The sequence below is a fragment of the Phascolarctos cinereus genome, unplaced genomic scaffold (assembly GCF_003287225.1).
Source record: "Phascolarctos cinereus isolate Bilbo 61053 unplaced genomic scaffold, phaCin_HiC Scaffold_2;HRSCAF=192, whole genome shotgun sequence".
Classification (NCBI taxonomy): Eukaryota; Metazoa; Chordata; class Mammalia; order Diprotodontia; family Phascolarctidae; genus Phascolarctos; species Phascolarctos cinereus.
Window position 1 is genome coordinate 385758366 of NW_027555625.1, and position 21925 is coordinate 385780290.

Genomic DNA, 21925 nt, shown 5'->3' on the forward strand with positions numbered 1-21925 from the left:
CCAACCTATACCCCAACCCATCCGCATCCTTGGCTATCTTCACAATGTTCTCTGGAGGCTCAAAGTGTGTCCTGGCCTAATTCCATGACCTTGTCAAACTTTCAAACATACCCCTATTTTGTGCCTCAGGATCTGGTTTTCTTATCATAGCAGTGCCTGATAACGAGTTAATCAGATCAATGAATTTCTACTGATGAGCTAGTTTGCTAATGTGTTACTCCTCTGGGGTAACATAATGCCTTAACCCAATTAAAAGACAGAATCCTTAAGGAACTAAGCTAATGTAGGGATTTCAGGTCCTTTCCCAGGCTAGCTGAGGAAATGTCAAATACACAAGTAGCATGTTCAACATATCAAATAGTCTCAAAGAGCTCCATCTGGGGATGTTCAATCTAAGATTACATACTGACCTTCACCCACCTATTCATTTACTCTATAAACATTTATTATACACCTTTTATGTGCAAGGTCCTGTGTAAGTCACTGGGGAAGAGATAACGATAAATGAAAGAAAAGACCTGCCCTCAAGGACCTTAAAAGAAGGTGGGTGAGGTAAGACAGATAGACAAAAAGCAATATAATAAGAAGTTAGAATACAAATGGGGAAGAGAAATAGGAGAAAAAAAAGATGTGGTTAGAATCCATAAAAAGGAAAGATCATTTCTGGCTTAGTGTATCATCTTCATGGAGAAAATGGCGAATGAGCTGGGCCTTAAAAGATGACTGTAGATAAGGGAGGAAAAGGCATTCAGGTGCAGAGAATGGCATGAGCAAATGCATAAAGGGTGGAAACCAAGAGATATAATAAGAGGAGGGTGAAATGTACAGTTTGATGAAAGCCATAGAGCAGCTCATAGAAAAAGTAGAAATGTAGTTTGTTCTCAAATCATAAAAGGGCTTGCATATTAGGCTCAGTACTTTGGACCTCATTTGGTAGGCACTGGGGAGTCATTAGAGGTTTCTAGGAAGGAAAAAGACATGATCATGAATTTGGTAATATAGATAGCATGTATTAGAGTGGAAGGAGACCAGAGATAGTGAGACCGGTTAGGAGGGTGTTTATGATAATCTGAGGAATAGTGTCCCACTCTGATAGAGGGCACACGGTTAATCAACAGCCATGTGATTTAAATGTAGCAGCCATGTTCAGCTACCTCATTAACATCATAAAACTATAATCCTCATCTCTAGTGCAATAAGTAGGATTTAAAATTGTCTCTGAGCTGGCAAATGGGTTACAAGGAATGACTGGAGTCTCTCTAAGCAAACTAAGAATTAAATATTCGATGAATTAGGAAGCTCTAATGTCCCAATGAAAAGCTTAATATTAAAACTCAATTTCCTGTTTGGTGTGTTTAATTTTATTCATCTTCCTTCTAAAGACTGAGTGATAAAACACACACACACACATTTGATGAAGATGAATTAAGATTTAAATACAAGAAAATGACTCAAGGCACATTTTAAATAAGACTTAAATGGGTTTTTAATTTGAACAAGGGAAAGCTCGTTAAGGAAAACAGAACTAAGATGTTCAGGTATTGTGCCTTTCAAGGACAGGAGGCTTCATTTCCAAAATGAAGGTCTTCTATCATTTTGCACACAACCTGTCTTCTAAGGCTGGAATGCAAAGCTAAGTATAGACTTAACGAAAAGGCAAACTGGGTGTGGGTCCCATTTCTGCCTCTTATTTGCTGAGTAACCTGGCACAAATCTCTTCACCTCACTGAACCTCAGTTTCCTTATCTGTAAAATGGGGATAATGATATTTGCACTTCACATGACGTTTGCAAGGAGAGAAAACTTAGCTGAGGCACGATAACTCTATTCAAATAATTTGAAAGACTGTTACATGAAAGAAGCATCAAACTTACTCTGCATGACTCCAGAAGTCAGAACTAAGGTGAGAAAGTAGATGCTACTGAGAAGGTGAGCTTTAGTCTGACTTAAGGAGTATCTTGACAACCAAGCTTTTCAGACATTGAATGGGCTATCCCAGTAGGTAGTTTACACCCCATTCTTGGAGAACTTCAAATGGTGGCTAGATTTCTACTTTTCAGAGATAATAAAGAATGGATTCTTGTTCAGATTAGATAGATTTTTATATTCCTTCCAACTTTTAAGATTCTAAAGGGAAAGGTGCCCCCCCAAAAAAAAAACCTGAATCTTTAAAAATCGCCTTCTTGTTTAGCACATCTGAAAGACACTAAATTCAAACTATAAGAAATTAAAGTGACAGTGGTGTTGCTCACCATGTCCTAAGTCCATGGTTATGGTGCTGAAGCCCAGCAATGACTCTTGAGTCTGGAAAGGGGGACCCTGAAATGGAGTAAAATTAGCATCTTTAAAATCCAGAATAGGATTAATGGGGGAATACAAACTAAATCTGGTCCTTAAGACTAGAGAGGGTATACACATGGAACTCATGGCAACATATGGGAAAATAAATTTGAATATAATACCTTGCCCAGGTGGACTGGCTGCCCCCAAATGACAACCCTGGTGAACAGAATCCCTCTCAGACTTCTCTTAGCCAATCAGGATTATGTCTCCTTACATTTACGGAAGGTTGCACTTGGTGTTTCAGAGCTGACTTTTAGGAGACTGCCAAGCCCACACAGGTGGGGTGTTGCATTCAGAACTCATTAAATAGTTTTGTAGGAGTCTAGAGACCTAAATCCCAGCTCTCTGATTCTGACTTAATTTTAAGGCCCTATGTTGGGTGATGGGGATGCACAGAAGAAATGAAATAGTCCCTAACACTTCAGAGCTCATACTCTTTTGGGGGAAACGTACTAGAGAATTACATTTTATATCTTTATCTATCTATATCTATATATATATATACACATTTATATATGTACACACATACACATACATATATATACATTCACACATATATAGTATATATACATTCACATACACTTGCAGCATGTATACATATATATATATTTGTATATGTATACACACACACACACACACACACACACACACACGTGCACACAAGAATTTCCAGGAGAAGGACATTAACAACTGGTGAGGTGGAGATCAGGATAGGATTCCTGTACGAGGTGACCCTTGAACTGAGCTTAGAATCTATGGATTCTATAATCTCATGATATTAGAGGCAATATGGAACAGTAGAATGATCTTGGAAGTTAGAGTCAGAAGATGTGGCTTCAAATCCCAGCTCTGCCACTTATAACCCTTGGGTGAGTCACAGCCATTTTGGGACTCAGTTTCCTCATTTATGAAATGATGCGTACTGGGTAAATGACCTCTAAAGTCCCTTCTAGATCTACGTCCATGACCTTTTAACAGCTCTAACATTCTATGCCCAAAGACTGAAGGGCTCACAGACCTAGAGGTAGAAAAAATTTGGAGATCATCTAGCCTAATGCCCTCACATAGCACATGAGGAAACTGGCCCAGAGAGGTCAGGGGAATTGCCCAAGGTCACACAGGTACTAAATGTCAGGCTTTAGTCCTTCCCAGCTTTAACATTAGATGTTCCATGCTCTTAGGCCTCTTCCAGGAGTTCTTAACCTTTTTTGAATCCCTTTGGCAGTCTGATGAAGTCTATGGACCTTTATTACATAGCTAGACAGTGCAATGGGCCTAGACTGATGAAGACCTGAGTTCAAATCCAGCCTCAGATATTTACTAGCAGTGACATTAAGCAAGTCACTTAACTTCTGCTTGCCTTAATTTCCTCAACTATAAAATGAGAATAATAATAATATCACCTACCTCCCAGGGTGGTTGTGAGGATCAAATGAGGTAAAATGTATAAAGTACTTAGCTCAGTGCTTGGCACACTCGTTGTTGTTGAGTCATTCACTTGTGTCTAATTCTTTATGACCCCACAGACCATAGCACAGCAGGTTCTTCTGTCCTCCACTGTCTCCCAAAGTTTTCTCCATGGGGCTTTCTTGGGAAGGACACTGGAGTGGTTTGCTATTTCCTTCTCCAATGGATCACCTTTTGTCAGAACTCCCCACTCTGAGCCATCCATTTTGGGTAACCCTACACGGCACAGCTCGTAATGTCATTGAGCTACTCAAGTCCTTCTGCCACAATAAGGCAGTGATCCAGGATGGGATCTGGAGCATAACAAGCACTATATAAATTCTAGCCATCATCATCATCATCATCATCCTCCTCCTCCTCCTCAGTCAGAATAATGTTGTATTGCCTAAATTCATCATGGAAAGAAATGCTCAATTTTATTTAGAGGTTAGTGAAAGTAAAAATGGAACTGTTTCTTCCCTTCCAAGTCTGTGGATCGCTTGACATGGGGATCTGTGAACCCCAGGTTAAGAATCAATGTTCTAAAAAAAAAAGAATCAATCTAAGGATGCATCCAGCTCTGACAATCCATGATTCTGCAGGAAAATAAGGGTAGAAGGAGGTAGTTCAAATTTACATGGAAACTTGAACATGGAGGTCTTGTAGAAGAAAAATAACAGCTGTTTAGCCCTAGATAATATGCAGAATTATTTGCTTAGTTGCATGCACAAAAAGCACATGTTTCCATTTCAGAGAAAAGAAATTAATACCTGAATCCTGGGCATTGTAAAAGGTAGGTGCACAATTACGCTCTGCATGTTGAGAGCACTTCTATCTTGGTGAGCTGCGGCCCTCAACTCTGTAGTGGTATCATTTCTTTTTGGCATCATCAGAGATTTCTTTCTGCTCTATTATGTCTTTGAGGTCACTTTTTTATGCATAGAATCAGACTGGAAGAAAAAAAATATATATATAGATATGGATATAGATAAAGATGCACATAGGCAAGCAAAGAAATGCAGATCATCTACACATACATAAAGACAAATAACCATGCATGCACGCACAGATCCACAGAAAGAGACACTCAGAGACATGCAGTCTCACACACACACACACACACACACACACACACACACACACACACACACACACACATACAAAGTTTTTCTCTCCATGTTCTCATTGCACATCCAAATTGAACCCATCTGTTATTTTAAGCACAGAAACCAGCCAAACATCTGATGCTGGGGAGACAACAGACAGCCCTGCTCAGTGCTAGGAAAATTTGTAAACCGAGGCTCTCAGTGGGTGGTTAAATTGCTGTTTAAAGTCCTTTAGCACCATGTGATGAAGTCCAAGCAAGAAATAGGAGAATGTAGAAGAGAAAGGTACTTTTCTGACTACCAAAAAAAAAAAGGCCTGTTTGCTTAAATCTGCTGAGATAATTATTTATTGAGAGGAGGAAAATAGATACACTCATTAAAGGATAGATGTCTTAGACTTTCCAACTCCTTTTTTTTTCTGTTAGTATATTCTCACTCTAGGATAGGAATAACAATATCAACCATAATATGTAAATCATAACCATAATACCAGTTGAAAATAATAACATTAACTAAATACCAAAAATAAACTTTTAACTTCATATGAAACTTCACAATTTACAAAGTGGGTCACTTGTCTCATTTAATTCTTATGAAAATTTTAAAAGGAAGTATATGTGTGCTTGTATGTACATATATTTATATTATCATCCATATTTCCACATTAAACATTGAGGCACAGTGAAGAAGAACAGTTAGATGGTATAGTGGATAGAGTGCTGGGCCTGGAGTCAGGAAGACTCATCTTCCCGAGTTCAAATCTGGCCTCCAACACTTACTAGATGTGTGGCCCTGTCACTTCACCCTGCTTGCTTCAGTTTCCTCATCTGTAAAATGAGCTGGAGAAGGAAACGGCAGACCATTCCAGTATCTTTGTCAAGAAAACCCCAAATGGGGTCATGAAGAGTCAGACATGACTGAAAATAACTGAAGAGAAATGACTGGCTTAAGTACAGGTATCTATTACATGTTTACCGGTTGCAGTTTCTTTAGTTAACAGCCTCTGTTTATAGAGGGGAAATCAAGGGTTTTAATGCATTTCTTAGATTATTGCTAGTTTTAAATTGTCTCTGTTTTCCCTAGTCCTCTGTCCAATGTCAGCTTGATTACATTAGCCACTTTCACGTGTGGGAAGTTTAGGAATCCTAGGTCAGGGTGATTCCAAGATCACAAATTGACACCTCATCAGGACTGGAGAAGGCTCAGGATGCAATGAGAGACCCTGTATCTGGCCACTGGATACAGATGGCTGTGGAGGAGAAAGCGAGTCTGGTGACCTTGCACAGCCCTCCCTCACTCAAATCAAAGTCAACTGCAAGTTAAATCATTGTCTCCCTGATGTCATGATCCTCTTAGAGGAGGAAGGACAAACACAACAACATCAACATTGGCACCTGAAACCCCATGGATTTCTGACACAAAGAAGCAACCTCCAAGTCTGGCCACATTGTGATGTCATGAAAGGCAAACACAATAGGGTGTTGGGACACCGAAGATCTAGAGCTACCTCTGCTAATAACTTGCTGTCATCTCCCCTTTTTAGACCTATAGGCTAGACTATACTACCTGTTAACTAAAATTTTTGAACCCAGGCTTCACTTTCAGCTCTGAGATTCTATGTTTTATAAGCTGAAGTCCTTTCCCATGTAATATTCTATGTTTTAAGGTGACTTCGACCCCAGCTTCTCCTTGAAAAAGAGGCCCATCTTTTAAAGTCAATATTTTTGTGATGTTATATGACATAAATCATAGAATAATGCCCCTAGTCTCTGAAGAATTAAAGTAGAGGGTCATCCAAAGAGTAATGGAAATATGCATGGTGTATATGAGTAGTTTATAACATGTCATCAGTAAAATAATTCCCAACCATTACCATTCAATACAACCTATGTTCTAGTCTCCATCTCCAACCTGACCTAGAACTTTATGTCCCATGCCTGGGACCCTGGGCTCTGATTGGTGAGTATTCACCTTATCTTGTCCCAACCCAGGCCTACCACTCAGCTTCCAATCCATCTCCTCTTCCCACCTCCCACCCTCAATTTCAATTATCTTCAAAAGTGAGGTCATCTAGAGTAAGCATATTGGTTTTAATAAGAAGAACTCTTTCTTTCTTTCTTTCTTTCTTTCTTTCTTTCTTTCTTTCTTTCTTTCTTTCTTTCTTTCTTTCTTTCTTTCTTTCTTTCGGCAATGGGGTTGAGTGACTTGCCCAGGATCACATAGCTAGTGAGTGTTATGTGTCTGAGGCTGGATTTGAACTCAGGTCCTCCTGAATCCAGGGCCAGTGCTCTATCCACTGCGCCATCTAGCTGCCCTAGGAGAACTCTTTCTTGAAGGACTGAGGTATCCTGATGGGAGCTGGTTTGTGTGCCCAGATACACCCAGGAACCTGGGTATCGGTGGGTTGCCACTGCTTCCCCAACATATTTTTTTAATCTTCATGCCGTGCTCAGAAGTCTCTTCCTGTTTCCCTGCCCCATTCCAAGAAAATAATAATAACAAACTACTAACATTTTTGCTGCACTTTAAGTTTTACAATATGCCTTTCTTACAAAAACTATGTCAAGTAGGTAGTGATAGTGTTATTGTCCCCATTTTACAGATGAGGAAATTAAGATTAGATTAATTTAACCAACTAGAGAGGCTAAGTGATTTGCCAAGGGTCACATAGCTATGAAGTATCAGAATCAGTTTTCCCGCCTCCTGGTCTAGCTTTCTCCATTATACCATTTTGCTTGTAAGGAGATTCTGAGCCCACCAAACTTCACTGTTCTCATAAATTTTGAACTGAAGGGACCTTAGAGACAATTGAATGCAACCCATTAGAGATGAAGAAACTGAGGCCCTGAGACATTACATGCCAGGATCACATAGCTGGCAAGTGCCTGAGATGGAATTCACACTGAGGTCTTACTGATTCCAGGTCAAGAGCTCTATCCACGATGATATGCTGCCTCTGTGTCCTTGTACTGTTCAACATTATTATTAATGATTTGAATTAAAACATAGATCATGTGGTTATTACATTTCTCCATGACATGAAGCTAGGAAGAACAGCTAATTGCTTGAATGACAGAATCGGGCTCCAAAAAGATCAACAGACTAGAAAGGTGGGCCGAAGCTAACAAGATGAAATTCAATAGGGAAAGGCCTACTTTTGAGTTTAACTATACAAATACAAATACAGCTATACAAATACAAGCCAGTGAAGATGGTTAGACAACAGTTTATATGAAAAGGATAGAGGGACTGTAGTGAATTACATGTTCAGTAGTGTGATTTGGCTTCCAAATTAGCTTCATATGATCTTAGGATACATTAACAGAGTCACGGTGTCCAAACAAGGGAAATAATTATGGTCTGCCTTTGTCAGATTTATTGAGAATCATTAATTGAGAGAATATTTATTGATAGGATTTTGTCTAATTCCGAATTCCATATATATGTATATATGTATATACATATACACACACTCTTTTTTTGGTGGGGGGATGAAGTTGGAGTATACCCAGAGGAAGCTACCAGGATGGGAGAGAGTCTTCAAAATCATAAGACTTTTCCTGACCATTCATCAGTAATAGTGAAGAAGAGATTCATAAGTGTTAGGCTAAATGGCCACTGCAATCCCTTCTAATTCTATGTTGGAAATGGGAAGCAATGTAGGGTGGGCAAGAGTGCTGAACTTTGAATCAGAAAGATCTGAGGTTGAGTTCTATTTTTGATGTGTTGGGATGTGATCATGGACAAGTTACTTAAGCTCTGTGATCTTCAGTTTCTTCAGTGGTAAAAGAGGCAAATTAATATCTGTGGTACCAAGCTAATAGGATTTCCTTGAAGCCCAAATGAGATAATATATGTTAAATGCTTTATGAATCTTAAAGTATCCAACAAATATCAGCTATTCAGTTTATAATTATTTTTTAAATAATATCTTTTGTTTTTAATATCACCTTCATTTCCAGATATATCCTTTCCCCTTTCCTTATGCAGAAAAAGCAGTTTGGTACAATTCAGTAACACATAGACCAAATCTGATATTAAGGTATATGCAGTGTTCTCCACCAAAAATCCCTCCTCAACTCCACAAAGAAGAGACACAGGAATGCTTTCTCATCTCTTCTTTAGGGCCATGTTTGGCCATTATAATTACATGGGGGTATATGTTCCTAAGGTGGAGAAAGATAATGGGGGTCAGAGAACCTAGATTAAAATCCCATCTCTGTCACTTACCACCTGTATGACCTTGAACAAGTCACAAGCTCCCTAAGATTGAGATATGTTACTCAGAACTGGACAAAATCCTCTAGATGTAGAATGACCAGGGCAGAGCTTAACCTCTGTACATGACTGACTAGATGGCTTCTGAGAGCCCTTCAGGCATGAGATCTATAATCCTATCAATTCGAATCCATTATGATAGCAAGTAAGAGACAATATGATCAGACAGAGCTCTTACTACTAGGAGGCAGTTGATAGAGAATGAGAGAAATTAATATTATACTATTATAATAATAACTAATTATTAATTTGTGATCCATTCTTTTCTTTCTATTTTTGTTAAGACATAGCTTCTGAAAAAGGTTGGTCAGTCTCTGAAAGGCATGACTGAATGGTAAGCTTGCTCATAGCCCCTAAGGCACACACTCTTTAACTAGGTTGGGCCTGATCCCACCTAACTGGGAAGACTAAGTTCTATTCAGAGTATAAATAGAATCCAATCTGGGAGAGCTTTTACCCTGGGGTGGAAACCCAGGTCCTTGATCCCCTCCATTAAAGTTTAAGGTGACTTTCATGGAGGAGAAAACTAGCTGCAGAGGCCTGGATGGAAATAGCTTCCCCTACCCAGATTGCAGGAGGCTGCTGTGTCTCATGATCAAGCTGCATTCTCAACAGGAGGAGCTAAAGACTTTGAGCCCACCTCATCATTCAATTTCCACCAATCAGGGTTGAGTTTCAGTTGCCAAGAGATTTTCTTGTCAGAAGGTACACATCTGATTTAAGGCATTTCAGAGTCTCCCTTGGCATCTTTGGTTACTGAGAGAAACCACTGACCATCAATTTATTGATTGTTAGTTGGCCTAATTAATAGATTATTAGTTACCTGGAAACTGTATTAATATGAGTTTGAATCCTGTTGCTGGCATATACTAGCTATGTGACTGGGAAAATCACAATCTTTTGTGGCTTCCAGACAAATCTCTGAAGTGATACATTTCAAAGTATTGCTGATCTGGATTAGAGGGGAAGGGGGGGTGGCAGAGTTTTCACTTGAGAAGTTTCCGATGCAGATGAAACCACATGTGATAATGACTTCCCCTGCCTCCAAATATACTTAACTGGGATCCTTTGGATTTTTTGTTTTTTTAAGGAAAGGGGTATTTATCTGCAGGTGGTTGGCAGAAAGGACTTTGCAAAGAAAGAGATGATTTAAGAAGGCCAAGTAGGAGACAGTATCATGGTGTGGTGAGAAGGACACTAGTCCAGGAGCCAGGAAACCTTCAGTCTAGTCTCAGCCCTATCCCTAAATAAATGAAAGAGTTGATTCACTTCTTGTGGCTTTTGTTTCCTGATCTTTGAAATTATGAGACTGCACTAGATTGCTACTAAAAATATCTTGCCCCCATGCCTTTACATAAGCTGAACTCCCTGCCCGGAATGCTCTCTCTCCCTCCTCATCACCACCTCTTGGAATTCCCAGATCCCTCTAAAGTTCTGGTCATGGACCTCTAGCCCTGGACATTTTTTAGCCACTAGGAACCCCCTCCCCCCAAATAGTTGGCTTTTGCCTTGTATGCATTTTGTATTTATTCATCTGTGTACATGTTGCTTTTTTCCTAGTGGATTATAAAGTCCTTGAGGACAGGGACTTTTTAGTTTTTGTCTAGGTATCCCTGGAACCTAACAATGTGCTTTGTACATAATTGGAGCTTTGTGAAATGTATTGAATTGAACTTAAGGTCCTTTCCAGTTCTGATATTCTATGTTCTATGTCCTTGGGGGAGTAAAGAGAGCTGCATTACACCATGGTGATCAAGTTTTAGACATTGTTTGAAGTCGGGTGCTCCACCGACAGACAGTCCAAGCTGCTCATGAAATAGTCCAAGCACAATGAAAAAAACAAAACAAAACAAAACAAAAAAAGCCCTGTATCAGAAGTAGAGAGGATGGTATTCTGGCCTGAGCTCTGTGTCCCACTGTCCTGGCCATCCCAAAACCAGCACACGAAATTTTGGAGGTTGGAAGACTATTTGAAAGTATGACCTGAAGACAGATCTACCAGTTTGATTTTTCTGTTCAACCAGAAAATTCAGCGCAGCTGGATCAGATGTTCTTCTTTCTCTAGCCCCAGGCACTCCAGTAATTCATTTTATGTAAATGAAACTGAATGAATAGTGATAGGAAGAACATCTAGTCCTTTCTCTGGCCCCAAGTGACTCCTTCATTGTTATAAAGAATAAAAGAATTAGAATATTATACCTGAGAGGGGTGTGTCATAGAATATCAGAGCTGGAAGGGGCATTAGCACATAGAATATTAAACCTGGAAGGAACCTTAGCAGATGAAATATTAAAGCTAGAAGGGACCTCAAGGATCATCTAGTCAGACCAAGCTCCTCTACTGCATCAAAATAATCTGATGATTCTTATATATGGAGCAATGATTGGAGAGTTGCACCTATTTCTGCCCTTGGTCCCCAAAAGACAGGACTAGATATTGGGTAGATGTGTTGGGGAATTGTTAATAAGGAAAAGAAGCAAATATAAAATGATATAGTGACAGACTCACAAAATTGTGTGCTGAAAGGGACTTTGCAAAGATAAAAATGACAAAGATAAAAGCAAAACAGTTCGGGCACTCAAGAACTACAGTTCTATTTGAAGATGCACGAATGAGTTTAATACCAGGTAATCTGAATAGGGAAAGAGTACACTAACAATTGGGAGCAGGTAGCACCTAAGCTAGGTCTTGAAGGAAGCTCACAGTGACAAAAGCTGTGGGGTTAAGGAGGAAGTTCATTGCAGGCATTGGGGAGCACATATGAATGGATGGAAGTAGGGAATGCAGTGCTGTGCTCAAGAAATAGCTAGTACTTCCTTTTACTTGAAATGAAGAATTAGAAAAAGGGATTAGTAACATGAGATATGTTTGGAAAGGTAAGGAAGAACCAGACTATGAGAAGCCTGAAAGGCTAGGTTCAGGAGTTGGTATTTTATCTAAGAGCAGTGATGACACCTTTCCCCACATCATACCACCTTGGAAACAATGAAAAAGTACAGGCACCCAAGATCTAGTTTCAGGGACTCAGGCCAGCTATTCTCTCCAAACCCTCCAGAGATGACCAGAGCCTATCTCTAACATAAAGTCCAAAGTCAAGATGAGCAAAAAAACCCCCAAAAAAACAAAAAACAAAAAACAAAGAACCTGACTATAAAGATCTTCTTTGATAACAGGGAAGCTCAAGACACAAACTTCAGAAGACAACTTAAAAATATCTGCAAACAAGCCTCAAAGAAAAAAAAATGCAGATTCAACACAAATCCAATAAGAATTCCAGAAGAGCTAAAGAAAAAAAAAATAAAATAAGGGGAAAAATAATTTTAAGAATCAAATAAGAGTAATAGGGGGACATTTGTAAGAGAAATTAGAATTTGTGCAAGAAAACTATGAAAAGAGAATTAACAGTTTGGTAAAAGAGGCACAGAAATGTACTAAAATAAAAAGTAACTCCCTAGAAAAGAAAGACATGTAAAAGCTCACTGAAGAAAATAACTCCTTAAAAATTAGAATTGGTCAAATGGAACCTAATGGCTCCATAGGACATGAAGAAACAATAAAACAAAGTCAAAAGACTGAAAAAGTAGGCGAAAATGTGAAATATAGTAAAAACAACTGAGCTGGAAAATAGATTGAGGAGAGAGAAAGGAGTCCAGACATCGTATTTCAAGAAATTATTTTTTTTAAAAAGCGACCTGATGTCTTAGAACCAGAGGGTGAAGTTCAAACTGAAAGAAGCCACTAGTCACCTAAAAGAAATTCCAAAATGAAAACTCCCAGAAATATCTTAACTGAAATCCGAGTTTCTGGGTCAAGTAGAAAATATTGTAAGCATCCAGAAAAAGAAATCAAATACCACAGAGTCAAAGTAAGACCACACAAGATTTAGAAGATACTACCCTAAATGAGTAAAGGGCCAGGAATATAATTTTCCAGAAGGTAAAGAAGCTGGGAGTAAAATCAAGAATAATCTACCCAGCAAAACTGAGTATAATGCTTCAGGAGAAAAATGAATATTTAATGAAACAGAGGGTTTTTAATAATTTATGATGAAAATACCTGAGCTGAATAGAAATTCTGACACTTAAACACAAGATTCTAGAGAAGCATAAAAAGGTAAACATAAGTAGAAAGAGAAAGAGCTAAGAGAAAAGGGAGGGATAATAAGAGGGAAGGCAGAATAAGAGAGACAATGATCAGAAGCAAAACAGACTTTTGAGGAGGAAACAGGGTGAAAAAGAGAAAGATAAATAGAAGACAATATGATGGAGGGATATACATAAGTTGGTGAACATAACTATGAATGTGAATGGGATGAACCCATCCATAAAATGGAAGAAGATAGCAGAATGGAATAGAGACTAGAATCAAATAATATGCTCTTTACAAAAGACATATTTGAAACAGAAAGACACTCACAGAGAGTTAAAATAAGGGGCTAGAGGAATACTTATTATGACTCAACTGAAGTGAAAAGGCAAGGGTAACAATCATGATCTCAAACAAAGCAAAAGCAAAAACTGACCTAATTAAAAGAGATAATCAGGGAAACTACATTTTGCTAAAAGGTATCATAAACAGTGAGTTAATATCAATACTCAACATATATACACTAAATGGAAAAGTATCCACATTCTTGAAATAAAAATTAAAGGAGTTATAGAAAGAAGTAGATAGTAAAACTATACTGGAAGGGAGGAAACCTCAATTGACTCCTCTCAAACCTAGACAAATATAACCGTAAAATAAAAAAAAAAAAGAAAGAAATTGGACAGAAGCATAGAATATTTGAAAAGTTAGATATGACAGGCCTTTGGAGGATGTTAAATGTTAATAGAAAGTATTATACCTATTTCTTTGCTATTTAATGGCACCTTTGAAGCTTATTGGATGTAGAGGAGTGAGAATAAGAGGAATCAAGGATGGTTTACAAATTTAGAAATGTGAATCACTGCCAAGTTGTTGGTCCTCTCAACATAAGTAGGGGAAATTTTGAAGAAAGCATTATTTTTTTGGAAATATGAATTCTGTTTCAGATTTGTTGAGTTTGAAATGATTAAAGGGCCTTATTTATCCTATCCATCAGGGAATCAATGCTAAGGAGAGAGATTAGGGCTGAATACATAGATGTGGGAGTCATCTGCAGAGAGATGACATTTGAAACCATGGAAGCAGATTCAATTACTAAGGGAGAGAGACTAGAGGAAAAGTAAGGTATAATTTAGAAAAGAAATCTAGAGCACACTGATAATAAGGAAGATGGATGATGATCCAATAAGAGAGACAGAACAGGAATGATGAGATAGGTAGAAAAATCAAGAGCAATGTGCAATGCCATAGGCAAACTTTTGTTGATGTGCCTGATGTAGTTGAGTGGCTTCTACTGTAGGTATTTGAAAGTATGGGAGTATAAAAGGGCAATCAAAGGTTCATAGTTATAGTATGAAAAGCAGAAATACAGGAGAACAAAAGAGCCAAGGGAGAGTGGCAATGTAAAATTAAATTTGTTAACAGGGTAGATACTATGAAGTGAGTCCAGTGAGGCCAGAGGTGATGGATTAGGAGAGCAATTAGGGAGGGTAGAACTGGACATCATGGTAAGGACTAAAAATACGTTTTGAAGGGGTAACAAAGATGGAGGTTGAATGACAGAAGATAATGATGAGAGAGAATTTCAGAGTTAAAAATAATGGAGTACTCTTATGAATGATGGCAAGCACTAAGGGAAGAGCATCATCCTCTGCATGAATGAGATAGGGTGAAGAGATAGGTCCTTGCTCTTTATTTCAAAGACACATGAGGGACAGGTAGGTGGTACAGTTGGTTAGAGCACTGGCCTTGGAGTCAGGAGGATCTGAGTTCAAATGTGATCTCAGACATTTGACACTACCTGTGTGACCCTGGGCAAGTCACTTAACCCTATTGCCTAGCTCCCCCCCACCCAAAAAGAAAAGACACATGGAAAGACTTGTATAGATTCATAGAGAGTGAAGTGAGCAGAACAAGAAAAACAATTTATATTGCAATATCAATATTATAAAAATAAACAATTTTGAAAGATTTAGGAACTCTGATCAGCTAAATGATCAACCATGATTTCAGAGGATGAATAAAGAAGAATGCTACCCACCTCATGACAGAGAGGTGATGGACTAATATGCAAAAGAAATGCATTTTTGGACATGACCAATGTGAGAATGTTTTACTTTCAATGTATTTATGTAATACAGAGCTCCTCTCTCCTTTGTTCCTTTGTTCCTTTGTTCCTTCATTCCTTCGTTCCTTCGTTCCTCCTTCACCTTCCCTTCCCTTCCCTTCCCTTCCCTTCCCTTCCCTTCCCTTCCCTTCCCTTCCCTTCCCTTCCCTTCCCTTCCCTTCCCTTCCCTTCCCTTCCCTTCCCTTCCCTTCCTTTCCCTGCCCTTCCCTTCCCTTCCCTTCCCTGCCCTGCCCTGCCCTGCCTGCCTTGCCTTGCCTTCCCTTGCCTTTCTTTTCCTTTTCAGCAGACAGGGGTAAGTGAGAGTAAGAAATAAAACAAATGACTGATAACTGAAAAAAAAAAACAATTTTTTCTAAATCTCTAAATAAGAGGGTAGAGAATGAAAATTAGAAGAAGGCTATGAGTCAGGTACAAGAAAATAAAGAAGAGTGACCCAGAGGCCCCCTCACAAAGAGTTGCATTATTTGGTGCAGATAGAAGAACTGAACTTCAAAAGAAGAGAAGCTGTCATGTAATGATGGCTCTAGAAGTGACACAAGCAAGTGAGGAGTAAACTAAGTCTCCCTTTTGTTCTAGTGTATGAAGCTCAGGATCCAGAGTCTTTCAGAGGCTGCCCATTTTCCATGAGCTCCAGAAGATGGAAAGAGTTTAAAGAGAAGAGATTTGAGACGAAGGGAACTTTATCAACAATATAAGTTTTTGAGAGGGCACAATGGAAAGGAAGGGCAAAGAAGGACAGGAACTGGAGAGGAATAGTATTGAGCTGAAGTGTATTTAAGAGTAAGATGAAAGGTGGATGGGTAATAAAGTTTTTGCCTCCAGAGAGTGACTGAAATATAAAGAAATTGTGGAATTGTGAGAAGCACTAATAGAAATCTTGGAGAAAACAGATTTAAAAGTACAAGGCCATTAGGGAATATCTAGTTCAACCCCATCATTTTTATGAATGAAGAAACTGAGGATTAGAGCAGTTAAATGTATTGACTTCATCTTGCCCAATACATGCACACACATACAGACACACATACCTCTTTTAAAGACACATAAAAAGGGGAACTCATAGAAGGAAAGTGACTTGTGCAAGGTCAGACAACAAAGTAGAGGCAGAGCCAGGAAAGGTACCCTGGTCTCCTGATTCTCAGTCAAGGCCTTTTCTTGCTCAGCTGCATCTACCTCCTGATTTTTTTTTTTAGAACATAAAAGATGATTAATAAATCTTTGTCAATTGATGGAACAATATATTAACCCCATTGTCCCCAGTAGAATTTAAGTTCATTGAGGACAGAGGCTTTCTTGTTTTTGTCATTGTGTCCCCAATAGCTGGCACACAGTAGGAACTTCACAAATGAATTGAAGGATGGGGCCACAAGGGTAACAATATCCAAGAGTCTGGAGATCCTAATTCACAGCCCCATTCTCATCCCCAGAGCCAAAGTCATGTGGATGGGAGGGTTATGGTCCATTCCCAAGACCAATTTCTATACCCCCACACCTCCCCACCCCCGTGGATTGAGCATCTATTTGGGCTTAAGGATAGAAGTGTAAATATATATATATATATATATATATATATATATATACATGTATATATATATATATATATATATACATATATATATATATATATATATATGTATATATATATATATGTATATATATATAGCTTGCCCCTTGGCAAACTAAACATCATCATGTCGGCTGGCACTGGAGGCTCCGATTTACCTGGCTCACAAATGAAATCCTAGGAGTGGTGACCAGGAGTTGGGGGCAGCCAAATTGGAGAAGGAAGGGCCATTTCCACAGGATTTTGTTCCTTCAATGGTGAGGCCTCCACCCACCAGGAGTAAGCATCCACAGACAAAAAGATGAAGCGAAAGCCATTGGAGGTCTCCAGCAGGAGCCCCACCAGGTCCAGGACCACCTGCTTAAAAGCCTGCATGACCTTTTCCACCTGAAGCACAGACAGAGGGTCCTTGCTCCAGTGACTCTTGGGGATACCCTGAATGGGCAGAGACTTCTCCAGGTGGGGCTTCTGACAAGAGTTACACTGCTTGACCCACTTGGAGACATCTTGGTCAAGGGTGGGCCAGTAGCAGCTAAAGGAAACCTTTTTCTGGTTTCCTGCAATGTGCAATGTAGGCCTGAGGAGATCAAGTGGGCCTGCTTCACAAGCTCCAGACGGTCCTTCTGGTCAAATACCACCAGCGACTTCTTGCCCATTCAAATGAATATCAGATTTTGGCCTTCCAGTGCGAATTTCTGGTCCCGCCTGTGAAAGTCACGCTTCTGCATCGGAGTCACCAGGAGGTCCAGAAGGGACCCCTACCTCCTGGTTTTTTAGTCTTTATTATTAACCCACTTTCCAGTTGATTGTTAAGGAAAACCATAAAATCATTTGGACTCATCATACATAAGAGGTGTTTTCTCACTTTCTTTTTGCAGAGATGATTTTTTTAATACAAATTTGTTTATTTGTAGTTTTCAATATTCACTTCCACAAGTTTTTGAGTTCCAAATTTTCACCCCATCTCATCCCTCCCCTCACCCCAAGATGTCATACATTCTGAATATCCCTTCCCCTAGTCTGTCCTCTCTTCTACCTCTCTCCCCTTCTCTTATCCCCTTCCCCTTCTATTTTCCTGTAGGGTAGGACAGACTTCTGTACCCCATTTCCTATATTTCTTATTTCCCAGTAGCATGTGAAAACATTTTTTTGTAAACTTTAGGTTTCAAATTTTCTCTCTTCCTCTCTCCCCACCCACCCTCATTGAAAAGGCAAGAAACTCAACATAGGTTATACATGTGCAGTTATGCAAAACATGTCCATAGTAGACATGTGAAAAACTAACTCTATTTCCCTTAATCCTATCCTGCCCTCCCATTTATTCTATTCTTTCTTTTGACCCTGTCCCTCCTCAGAAGTATTTACTTCTGATTACCCTCTTTCCCAATCTGCCCTCCTCTCTATCATCCCCCTGCTCTCTTGTCCCCTTCTCCCCTATTTTCCTGTAGGGTAAGACAGATTTCCATACCCAATTGAATGTGTATGTTATTCCCTCCTTAAGCCAAATCCTATGAGAATAAGATTCACTCATTCCCTCTCACCTTCCCCTGTTTCCCCTCCACTGTAAGAGACTTTTCTTTTCTTTTTTTTTGTGAGATAATTTACCCCATTCTACCTCTCCCTTTCTTCTCCTAGTATAATCCTCTCTCATCCCTTAATTTTATCTCTAGATATGACCCCTTAATCTTCAGCTCACCCTGTGCCCTCTATCTATCTATCTACATATACATACATATAATTTTTTTTCCTCCAACTACCCTAATACTGACAAAGGTCTCATGAGTTATAAATATCATCTTTCCATGCAGGAATGTAAACAGTTCAATCTTAATAAGTCTCTTATGATTTCTCTTTCCTGTTTACCTCTTCATGTTCCACTGAGTCCTGTATTTGAAAGTCAAATTTTCTATTCAGCTCTGGTCTTTTCATCAAGAATGCTTGAAAGTCCTCTATTTCACTGAATGACCATTTTTTCCCCTGAAGGATTATACTCAGTTTTGCTGGGTAGGTGATTCTTGGTTGTAATCCTATCTCCTTTGCCCTCTGGAATATTATATTCCATGCCCTGCGGTCCTTTAATGTAGAAGCTGCTAAATCTTGTGTTATCCTGATTGTGTTTCCACAGTACTTGAATGTTTCCTTCTGGCAGCTTGTAATATTTTCTCCTTGACCTGGGAACTCTGGAATTTGGCTACAATATTCCTAGGAGTTTTCCTTTGGGGATCTCTTTCAGGAGGAGATCTGTGGATTCTTTCAATTTCTATTTTGCCCTCTGGTTCTACTATATCAGGGCAGTTTTCCTTGATAATTTCTTGAAAGATGATGTCTAGGCTCTTTTTTTATCATGGCTTTCAGATAGTCCAATAATTTTTAAATTCTCTCTCCTGGATCTATTTTCCAGGTCAGTTGTTTTTCCAATGAGATATTTCACATTGTTTTCTAATTTTTCATTCTTTTGGATTTGTTTACTGTCTGATTTCTCATAAAGTCACTATCTTCCAATTGCTCTGTTCTAATTTTTAAGGAAGTATTTTCTTCAGTAATCTTTTGGACTTCCTTTTCCATTTGGCCAATTTTTCTTTTTAGGGCATTTTTCTCCTCATTGGCTTTTTGGACCTCTTTTGCCATTTGGGTTAGGCTATTTTTTAAGGTGTTATTTTCTTCAGTATTTTTTGGGTCTCCTTTAGCAAGCTGTTGACTTGTTTTTCATGATTTTCTTGCATCACTCTCATTTCTCTTCCCAGTTTTTCCTACTTCTCTTACTTGCTTCTCAAAATCCCTTTTGAGCTCTTCCAAGGCCTGGGACTGATTCATATTTTTCTTGGAGGCTTTGGATGTAGGAGCTTTGACTTTGTTGTCTTCTTCTGGTTGTATATTTTGATCTTCTTTTTCACCAAAGTAAGAATTAGTCTGACTCTTTTTGCGCTGCTTGCTCATGATCCCGCCAATTACTTGAGTTTTAAACTCTTTGTTAAGGTAAGAATCTGCTTCCAATGTGGAGAATGTACTGTCCCAAGCTTCAGGGGTTTGTGTAGCTGTTTTCAGAGATACTTGTAGGGACCTGTAAATTTTCAGTTCTTCCAAGGTGGTATGATAAGGGGCGAGGTGTTTACTCCTTTCCTGGCCTGCGACTACAAGTACTCCTTTCTGTCCTGTAACTGTGAGGAGGGTCTCCTCTCCACAATCACTACAAGCTCCACCACACCAGCCCTCCTCCTCACCCCAGTACTACCGCCCAGAACTGTGGCCCAGATCCAAACACGGGTGAAGCAAGAGATTACCACCTCAGCACTGGCAAAGAGATCCCTGCGATCCCTCTCTGATCAGCCACTTGATTCCCCCTCAGTCTGTGGGCTGGAGGCTCAGAAAGCATTTGACCCCCAGCGCCATGATCTTGGGGAATGGAGCTGAAACCCCGCCTTCCTGTCTAAGCACTGAGAGAAACAAACTTTTCCCACTGACCTTCTAAGTTGTCTTTGGCATTGGTGGATTGAGGAGTCTGGAAACTGCCACAGCTGCCTGACATTCAGTCCTCTGAAGCCTGCTCTAGGTTCCCGGCTGCCTGCACGCCCACGCAGCGCTGTGCTGCACTACCAGCCCGGCTTGATACACCTTTCTGATCAATTATCCAGGTTGTCTTGGGCTGGAAATTTGTTTCACTCTGTCTTTTTTGTGGGTTCTGCTGCTTCAGAATTTGTTTAGAGCCATTTTTTATGAGTATTTGCAGGAGTTTGTAGGAGAGCTCAAGCAAGTCACTGCTTTCACTCCGCCATCTTGGCTCTACCTCCTGTTTTCTTACCTCTTAAGTCCTGAACAAAAAAGAAAAAGAGAAGGAAAATCAACAGCACATTTGCCCAAATCCAGCAAGAAGGGAAAATGACATGAAACCTGGTGAAATGAAACAGTTCCCATTTCCATGTGGGTCACAGAGTTTAACCAGTAATTAATGGTAAATCTACTTTATTGATCCCCAAGGTTTGTAAAGTAGGAGGCACATAATGTTTGTGATTTACTCAAACCCAATCAAGGGAAGCCACAAGGATATAAATATAAGTAAATATATATTAAATGTAAGTAAGTATAATCCTAACACTCAGAGCTGCCCAGATGTAGAATGATAGGTCTGTTTCTTAAGTTAGTGAATTTCCTGGCACTGGAGGTTTTTAAGCTGAGGTTATTGGGTTACCTATTAGGGATGCCTTACAGCAGAGGTCCTTAACCCTGGAATTCTCCAAGGGGTCCATGGGTAGATTTCAGGTTGTCTGTAAACTTGGATTAGAAAAAAAATACATCTTTATTTTCACTAATCTTTAGTTTCCTTTGCAATCTTACATATTTTATTTTATGTATTGAATAACATTATGGGGAGTACATAGACCACAACATACTGCAAAAGGGTTCTCACACATGCACACACACACACATGCACAAAGATTTAGAACCTCTCTGCCTTAGAGAGGAAAATCCTGGAATGGTTGAACTGGAAGGGATATTAGAGAACACATAATTCTTTGTGCTCATTTTGCAAATGAAGAAATGGAATCCCACAGAGCAGAAGTGACAAAGCTGAGATCACAGTAAGTGGCAAAACTGTGACTAGGACACCAATTTCAATCCAATTTAATTCAGCAAATATTTATTGATTGTCTACTATGTGCAATTTCCTGTACTAGACATTGTAGAAGGTTTTTTTTTTTGAGTCAAAAGTAAGCCATGACCTCAGGGAGTTTATAGTCTAGAAGTGGTAGGTAAGATATGTTTTGGGCTTGGATGGACTCAGGCTGGTTTGGTGGTTCATCTTCAGCATTAGAACAAAAGATTATAGACCCCATAATATTTAACAAAATAAGTTTACTTTAAAATAGTATGGAAAAGATATTCAGAAAGAAAAAAAAATCATTGATTCATATACGCACAGTTCTTCTTGTGTCCTTAGAGAGAAAACAGACAAAGGCAGGGCATATTGACTAGAAG